The sequence below is a fragment of the Crocuta crocuta genome, unplaced genomic scaffold (genome assembly GCF_008692635.1).
Source record: "Crocuta crocuta isolate KB4526 unplaced genomic scaffold, BGI_CrCroc_1.0 scaffold113, whole genome shotgun sequence".
Taxonomy (NCBI): domain Eukaryota; kingdom Metazoa; phylum Chordata; class Mammalia; order Carnivora; family Hyaenidae; genus Crocuta; species Crocuta crocuta.
Genome location: NW_027530368.1, coordinates 12,216,810 through 12,225,348, shown reverse-complemented (window position 1 = coordinate 12,225,348; position 8,539 = coordinate 12,216,810).

Genomic DNA, 8,539 nt, shown 5'->3' with positions numbered 1-8,539 from the left:
CTCAGACCTCAAAAATTGTTACCTTTGTCTCACACACTCACTCTTGAATGAAGCCACAATGTTTGTGAGATGTCCAAGCAGCCTGTGGAGTGGTCCATGTGGAGAAGAACCAGGGCCCCACACACAGCCCTAGCTAACAGCCAGCATTAACATGCTGACTTGAAGTGGACCCTCCTGTCCACAAGTTAAGCCAGGCTAGCTAATGCCACATGGAGCAGAGATGACTCCTCCCTGCTGATCTTTGTCCAAAGTGTAGCACTGTACACAAAATTAATGATTGTTGTTAAGTCACGAAATTTTAGGGTAGTTTGTTACACAGTAGTAGATAACTCACACAAGGGGGAAACAATAAAAGGAGACGGTTTATATATTTGCTTGATTGTATTTATGATGGAAGAGACTTGAGAACGATTACATTGAAAGAAACTACTATATTTAGAGGACCTTATCCTAAAGCCTCTATTTTCTAAGAGAGGTAGGAGGTCCTTCTCATGGGTGATAAGGTTGGGAGCTTGTACAAGTAGTGAAGGGTTAAAATCGTTGTCATGGGACTCAAAAAAAGGTGTATGGAAAGTTTTTCAGCTGGCATGCAGGTGGGGACAGGAATGTATAGTAAACAAGTCATCAAGAGCAGAGTCCTGGAGAAGCTGGCTTTTAAGCTGGATCTTGGAGGATGAGTAGGGTTTTGGCAGCAAAGGGGAAGTGGGGGAAGAAGAAGTTGCATAAAAATAAAGAATGGAGATGGATGACCTGTTTGAGAATCTATGCAATTACTCTTTTAACAATTATTTATCGAACCCCAATTATGTACTAGGGGTCAGGTGTTTGTTGCTAAGGATACAGGGGTAAGGAAGACCCAAAAGGCCCTGCTAATGCAAGGCCCACAGTCTAGAGAGATACAAAGAATAAAAGGAAAAACCAACAGGTAAAATTAAAGTAATTAAGAATTGTGATCCCTGTGATGAGGGAAACAAAGAGTTGCCATATAGCATTAAGAGAGGACAATCTTCTTAGTTGTGGTTGGAGAAAGCCTCCAGAGTGACATTTAAACTGGGCCATGAATGAAAAGGAGTAGTATAGGGAAGAATCTTCCAGGCAGGAGGAAGGCATATGCAAAAATATGAGGCAAGAGCAAGCTAGATGAGATTGAAGAGGAGGTAGGAAGGGGCCAGATCTTCAGTGGGACTTTGCAGGTCTGCTTAGATACTGATTTTATTTCCAGTGCAATAAGTGGCCACTGAAGATAAGCATGGGAATCAAAATATCCAGTTTTTTAAATGTTTATTTATTTTTAAGAGAGACAGCATGAGCAAGGGAGGGGCAGAGACGGAAGGAGACAGAGGATTCAAAGTGGGCTATGCGCTGAGAGCAGAAAATCCAATGCAGGGCTGGAACCCACAAACCGTGAGAGATCATGACCTGAGCCAAAATTAAGCGCTTAACTGACTGAGCCACGCAGGCGCTCCTATCCAGTTTACATTTTAATAAGATCATTGTCTCTAGGGATGCCCGAAGCACGGTAATAAAAACTTATTTTTATGTTTATTTATTTTTATCTTTTATGTCCTATCCAGTTGCCCCACATTTTTTAAGAAAGGAAGATTTCATTGATTTTATCTTTTTCTTTTTTTTTAACCTAGAGAGGATTTTGTTGTTGCTACCCTTGAGTTTTAAAGCCAGGTTCTAAACATGTGGGGATTTAAAAGAATTAAAATCAATTAAAACTTATTTACTTTGAAAGTTTCATAATTTGAGATAACCTGGAGTGCTTTGGCATTGATAGCATCTTGCTTCACAGATACAATACAATATATGAATTCAGAGAATATTGTTCCAGATGTACAGATGTCCTAAATATTCAATATTTAAGGAGAAAAGACATTATTTATAATTGCACAAAGGAAAAAAAAGAAAGATAAAATTCCTAGGAATAAACTGAACAAGAAATATATAGGATCTATTTGAATAAAACTTAGTAACACTTCAGAGAGTATCAAAAGGCTTCACAGATAGGACTACCATGTTCTTGGAATGAAGACTCAGCATCATAAGGATATCAATTCTCACTAAATTAATCTAAAAATATTTACCACAATCCCAATGAAAATACCAAGAGGATTATTTTTCGGGGAACTGACAAGCCGATTCTAAAGTTCATATGGAAAAATAAATAAACATGAATAGCCAGCCATGAAAATTCCGAACAGGAAGAATATTGAGGGGAGACTACCTTACTAGATGTTAAACCATATTATTAGGCTTCAGTAACTCAATTTATGGCACTGAGACCTGTATAGACTTACAGATCAACCGATAAAAATAGAATATATAGGCATAGGCTCAAATACATATAAAGATTTGATATACGATAAAGTAACATTTTTTTTTTTCAATGTTTATATGTTTTTGAGAGACAGAAACAGAGCATGAGTTGGGGAGGGGCAGAGAGAGAGAGGGAGACACAGAATCTGAAGCAGGCTCCAGGCTCTGAGCTGTCAGCATATAGCCCAACATGGGGCTCAAACTCAGGGCAGTGAGGTCATGACCTGACCTGAAGTTTGATGCTTAACTGACTGAGCCACCCAGGTGCCCTGATAAAGTAACATTTATATTGGGGAAAATATATGGATTGTTCAGTAATGATTTTAGAACCACTGGGTACCTATCTAGAAAAAAGTAAATTGGATCCCAATTTAACTTTTGTTTTCTGTTCTCTCTTTTTTTTTTTTTTATTTGAGAGAGAGAGAGACCACACCAGCATGAGCAGGGGAGAGGAGCAGAGGGAGAGAGAGAGATTAAGAATCCCAAGCAGGCTCCATACTCAGTGCAAAGTCTGATACTAAGCTTGACCCCATGACCCTGAGATTATAACCTGAGCCAAAATCAAGAGTTGGACACTCAACCAACTGAGCCACCCAGGCACCCCATCTCTTCTGGAAATTTAACATACAAATACTAGCACATGTAGGAACTTGCACAAGTACAGAGTACTTAACAGCATTACTTGTAAGAGCAAATCAATTATGGTACAGTATGTAATAGATTACTACTGAACTATTACAAAAGAAGGAAGGGGCTGTCCACAACCTGAAATGCAGAATTCTGCCAAAGGTGTGTGTGCGCATATATATTTTTAAATTAATTTTTAATGTTTATTTATTTTTTGAGAGAGAGAGACATAGAAACAGAGCATGAAGGGGGAGGGACAGAGAGAGAGGGAGACACAGAATTCTAAGCAGGCTCCAGGCTCCGAGCTCTCAGCACAGAACCCGATGTGGAACTTGAACCCACAAATCATGAGATCATGACCTGAGCCGAAGTCGGATGCTTAACCGGCTGAATCACCCAGGCACCGTGGCCAAAGGTATATTTTTAAAGGATAAATGGAAGGTGCAGAAGAGTATGTATAGTATTCTGCCTTTTCTGTAAAAGTATGGGCAATAAAAGAAATTCATTGGCTTATAAGCATAAACAAAGAAATTGTGGACAGTTACATAAGAACAAATAATAAAGGTTAGTTCTTGGTGATTGGAGGCATGGGTGAAAGAGAGACTTATTTTTAGATTCATTTTGGACATTGTGACTAGTTTATTGTTAGTAAATTAAATTTAGGGGTGCCTGGGTGATTCAGTCGGTTAAGCATCTGACTCTTGATTTTGGCTCAGGTCATGTTCTCAGAGTTCGTGAGTTCAAGTATTGTGTTGGGCTCTGCACTGACATCATGGAACCTGGTTGGGAGTCTCTCTTTCCTTCTCTGTGCCTCTCCCCTGCTTGTGGGCTCGCTCTCTCTCAAAATAAATAAATAAACATTAAAAAAAAGAAAATTAAATTTAAAAAGGAAGGCCTATAAATTGTGATATGGAATCTCCAAGATTATAATCTCCAAATTAAGTGAAAAAAAATCAAGGAGCAGAATAATAGTCATAATATACTATTTTGTATACATCTACATCCGTATCTTCCATGGGCACATGCTCATGGATGTACAGGCCATCTCTACAATTACATGCAAGAAAGTTTTATTATGAGTTGTTTCTGAAGTGGGGAATTGGGAGGCTAGGGACCACGAGTGGTAGGGAAACATTTTCCTCTATACCTTTTGGGGCCTTTTGAAATTAATATGTGTATTACCTACATAAGAACATAGAATAACTTACATAAAATGGAAGGAAACATCTATGTAGCCTTTGGGTATAAGTAGACTCTATGACTGGCAGGGGGTGGGAGGTGGGCATGCATAGTGAATGACCTCCCCCAAGAGTATGGGACTTTAAATCCTATTTGCTGACCTCTTTATCTCTAAAGTCCCTTCCAGCACCAGATTTCTCCCTTCCTCTCTTCTCTCTTCCTTTCTTCTTCTCTTCCTTCCTTCCTTGAGAGAGGTAGAGCATGTGCGCAAGTGAGCTGGGGAAGGGCAGAAAGAGAGGGAGAGAGAGAATCCCAAGCAGGCTCCATGCTGTCAGTGTAGAGCCCCATGTGGGGCTTGATCTCACAACCATGATATCATGACCTGAGGCAAAATCAAGAGGCAGGTGCTTAATCAACTGAGCCACCCAGACATGCATCTTTCTTTAAGGTTTTTACTGTGATATAATTGAGAGTGTACCCAAATTCTTAATCCTCGCATGACTGTAAACTCTTACAGCTTCAGAACTATGTTTTTCAGTCTCTCTACTCTCGTGCATGTCTATGATGCAGATCTTTCTGACAGTTTGGTGCCCTGTTAATGTATGCTGCCTGCCTAGGACACAGAATCAGAGGCAGGCTTTGACAGAAAAGTCTAACTTCTAGTTCCACATTCCAAAAAGCTAATGCCAACTTGATTCGCTCAATCGATCTACAGTGCTTGGCCAGGATAGACAGAGAGTGAAAACCGACTGCTTAATGTAATCAGTGGCTGAGACAGCTGGCACGAAACTTACAGCAACCATCTTAGAATTTCCTGCCATGATCCATTTGGGGATTCTGTTTCATTCTGTGCTTAGCACTGCACCAGGCAATTGGAGGGATCAAAGAAATTCTCTAGGAATTTCCTTACCTGACATTTTAGTAGGTTCTTAATACAAATATTTGTTGAATAACAAATATCTGGAGAGTTGAGAGAAGTGTGAAAGCAGTTTAGGCGGAAAGCTCCTGAGGCAGGCTTACACAGTAATCACTTCAATTGTCAAATCAGTTTTGACTGATTCCATTTTCCAGGGTAGGATCCTTTTCATTTGGAATGAATTAGCAAAATTAACAGCGTTGATTAACATTCTGGTTCCATTGTCTCTGAAGCTGGATATCTAATACTTTACAGTTTCCTTAAGGCAAAAAACAGGCAGTTCAGCTTATTTTTTTTCTCTCTTTTTTGCTAGATGCTTTGTGGGATCTTAGGATTTTTTCCTTCTGTTTTGAAGTTCTCTTGTTTGGGAAAATTGAGTCTGAAATTTTTATGATTAAATATTTTGCTCTCCCAAGGCACATACACCTGGTAAAACACTGCCCAAAGAGTTGACAGATTAATTACTATACTATTTACAACTTTAATATTTTATTTGTGGTTGTGGTTTAGACAACAGAAGGGAACCGATAATTATTCTCCAATTACATGATGACTGCCATGTGGTTCCTTCTTGCACAGTTTCCATATAATTAGGGCTATGTGTGCCCTGCAAAACAAAGCATAATATCCATTTGGAAGCATAAAATTAAATTTCCCAGATTGAGGGTAACAATTTCAGTTCTGAGGAATTGATTTCTTCAAGCATATCTTTGGAGAAATGCAGAATATCTCTTCCAAGATGTAGAAATGGCTTCAGTTTCTGATTCCAGTTCAGTATGAATGGGGATTTTTTCTATCACACTCAGATTTTCTGAGTAGAAGTTTGTGCTAGGCTACAGTTCTGAGGATGTCAAAGGCAGACCTTGCCCCTCAGTGCCCTACCTCTGAATACTCTGGGAAAGGACAACTGCTAGAAAGGGTCTGGAAAGGTTCTGAGACACAGGCAGAGAATGAGTGGTCCAGGAAGTTTTTTGACCCCAAATAAATTGTGTTGTCTCTCTGTTTCTTTAGAGGTCCTCATAAATTGGTACTATTTGAGATTTGATTTTATTCAAGTGAACCTTTAAAAAAACATATTTTTTCTTACATATTATCTCTTGGTTAAGTATGTGAATAATATCCTAGGTTTAGAGCACTTAACTTCCTTTTTGGACTTTAATAACATAATTTTGGAAAAGTGTTTCATTAAACTAGTTTAGAGGAGAAGATCTGGCCCCCAATTAAACTCAGGGATTGTAGCAAGAATGATATGAATACTTACATCTTTGATTTCAATTTTAAAAGTCAAGGCCTAAGTTTCCTTTTCCTTTTTTTTTTTTTAAATATTTTTATTTATTTCTAGGGGAGAGAGAGAGAGAGACAGCATGAGCAGGGGAGGGTCAGAGAGAGAGGGAGATACAGACTCTGAAATAGGCTCCAGGCTCTGAGCTGGCAGTCAGCACAGAGCCCGATGCGGGGCTCGAATCCACGAACCGCGAGGTCATGACCTAAGCGAAAGTCGGACGCTTAACCGACTAAGCCACCCAAACGCCCCCTAAGTTTCCTTTTCCTAAGTGAGGGAGCACCTAGGATTCCTATGCTCACTGTATTTCCTGATTCTACCAGTTTGTAAATTATCAAAATTTCCCAAATTGTCCAAACACTGCATCATCTACATCTCTTTATTGACACGGTCTTCTGGGCTGGGAACCTCAGCTTCCCAAGTGGCCCCTCCCATGCTTCCTAAGAAGCATCTCCAGCTCTTTCTGTTTGAGGAAAAAACACTATTTGGGAAAATTACACTCCAGAAAGCACCAATTTATGCTCTTTCTTGATATGTACAGTAAGTATGTATAGTCCTTTGTCCCACCTTCACTAACACTGGATATTAACATTTTTTAAAAAGCCGGGATGGGGGGCAGGGGGAGGCGAGGGCTGGCTGCCTCCGTCAGTAGAGCATGTGACTCTTCACCTTGGGGTCGTGAGTGTGAGCCCCATGTGTGGTGTAGAGTTTAATTAGGAAAAAAAGCAATTTGCCAATTTAATTAATAAAAATATATTTCATCATTGCATAAATTTTTATTTCTTTTTATTAGGCAGGTTTATTATCTTTTTTGGCATTTTGCATTTCTTCTTAGTAAATTGTCTGTTCGTTTTCTTTGTACAGTTTTCCTGGGTGCCCATTATTTTCTGAAAGATTGGTAAATAGTGGTTGATAAATTTTTGAGCCTTGCTTTGAGGATTACGTCTTGATTAAAAAAAAAAAACTTCTAGATTAATATTCTTAACCTATAGCAGACAAAGCTCTTTGCCCCTATATGAAGTTCACATACGCTAGATACTAGTTCAATCCCAGATAATCTTTCAAGAAATTTTATTTATAATATGCTGGTGACCTTTTTGGATTAGAAGACTAGTCCTGGAATTTCTTTTTTTAATGTTTTTTATTTATTTCTAGGAGAGAGAGACAGCATGAGCAGGGGAGGGTCAGAGAGAGAGGGAGTCACAGACTGAAACAGGCTCCAGGCTCTGAGCTGGCAGTCAGCACAGAGCCCGACGCGGGGCCCAAACCCACCAACCGCAAGATCATGACCCAAGCGAAAGTCGGACGCTTAACCGACTAAGCCACCCAGGCGCCCCAAGAAGACTAGTCCTGGAATTTTAAGCTTCATCTTATATTTTTACACATTTACTAGATCATTTATGGTTATTTTCTCCTCTATTTGCCAAGTGAATCATATTTCCTTCATCTTCCTACATTTACAAATGTCCTATATTTCTCAAAATTCTTCTGGTCTGGTATCTTTCATTTTGAGACTTGTCACTAGGGAGGAGAGCTAAGAGCATTGGAATGCTCTGTGAATCCTGCCAGGCTGTTGCTCTCCATCTGCCCCCTCCAGGGGCTTGCTGGTGGAGAGCTGAAGATCTTAGCAGCTGTAGGAACATCCCTGGCCTTAAGTTGCAAGTTGCAGACACCGTGGGGTGCCTGGGTGGCTCAGTCGCATAGTGTCCATCCTGGGCTCAGATCATGGTCTCATGGTTTGTGGGTTCAAGCCCTGTGTCAGGCTCTGTGCAGACAGCTTGGAGCCTGGAGCCTGCTTCGGATTCTGGGTTTCCCTCTCTCTCCCCCCACCCCCACTTGTGCTCTGTCTCTCTTTCTCTCAAAAATAAATAAAGATAAAAAAAAAAGTTGCAGACACCATGTGGCTTGCCAGAGATTGAAAGACACCTTGTTGGACCTCTTTCAGATTTGGCTAAAAGTTTATTTTTCTTCTATTATTTTTCTTAACTGTTTTATTTNGATGCGGGGCTCGAACCCACGAACCGTGAGATCATGACCTAAGCGAAAGTCGGACGTTTAACTGACTAAGCCACCCAGGCGCCCCTCTTAACTGTTTTATTAATCAGTCCCTCCCAAGCCCTCTCCCAACTCCATCACATGTAAGTTAAGCAAAAATCTTTCACTTTTAACTTATATTTTGAAATAATTCCAGATTTATGTAAACATTGCAAAAA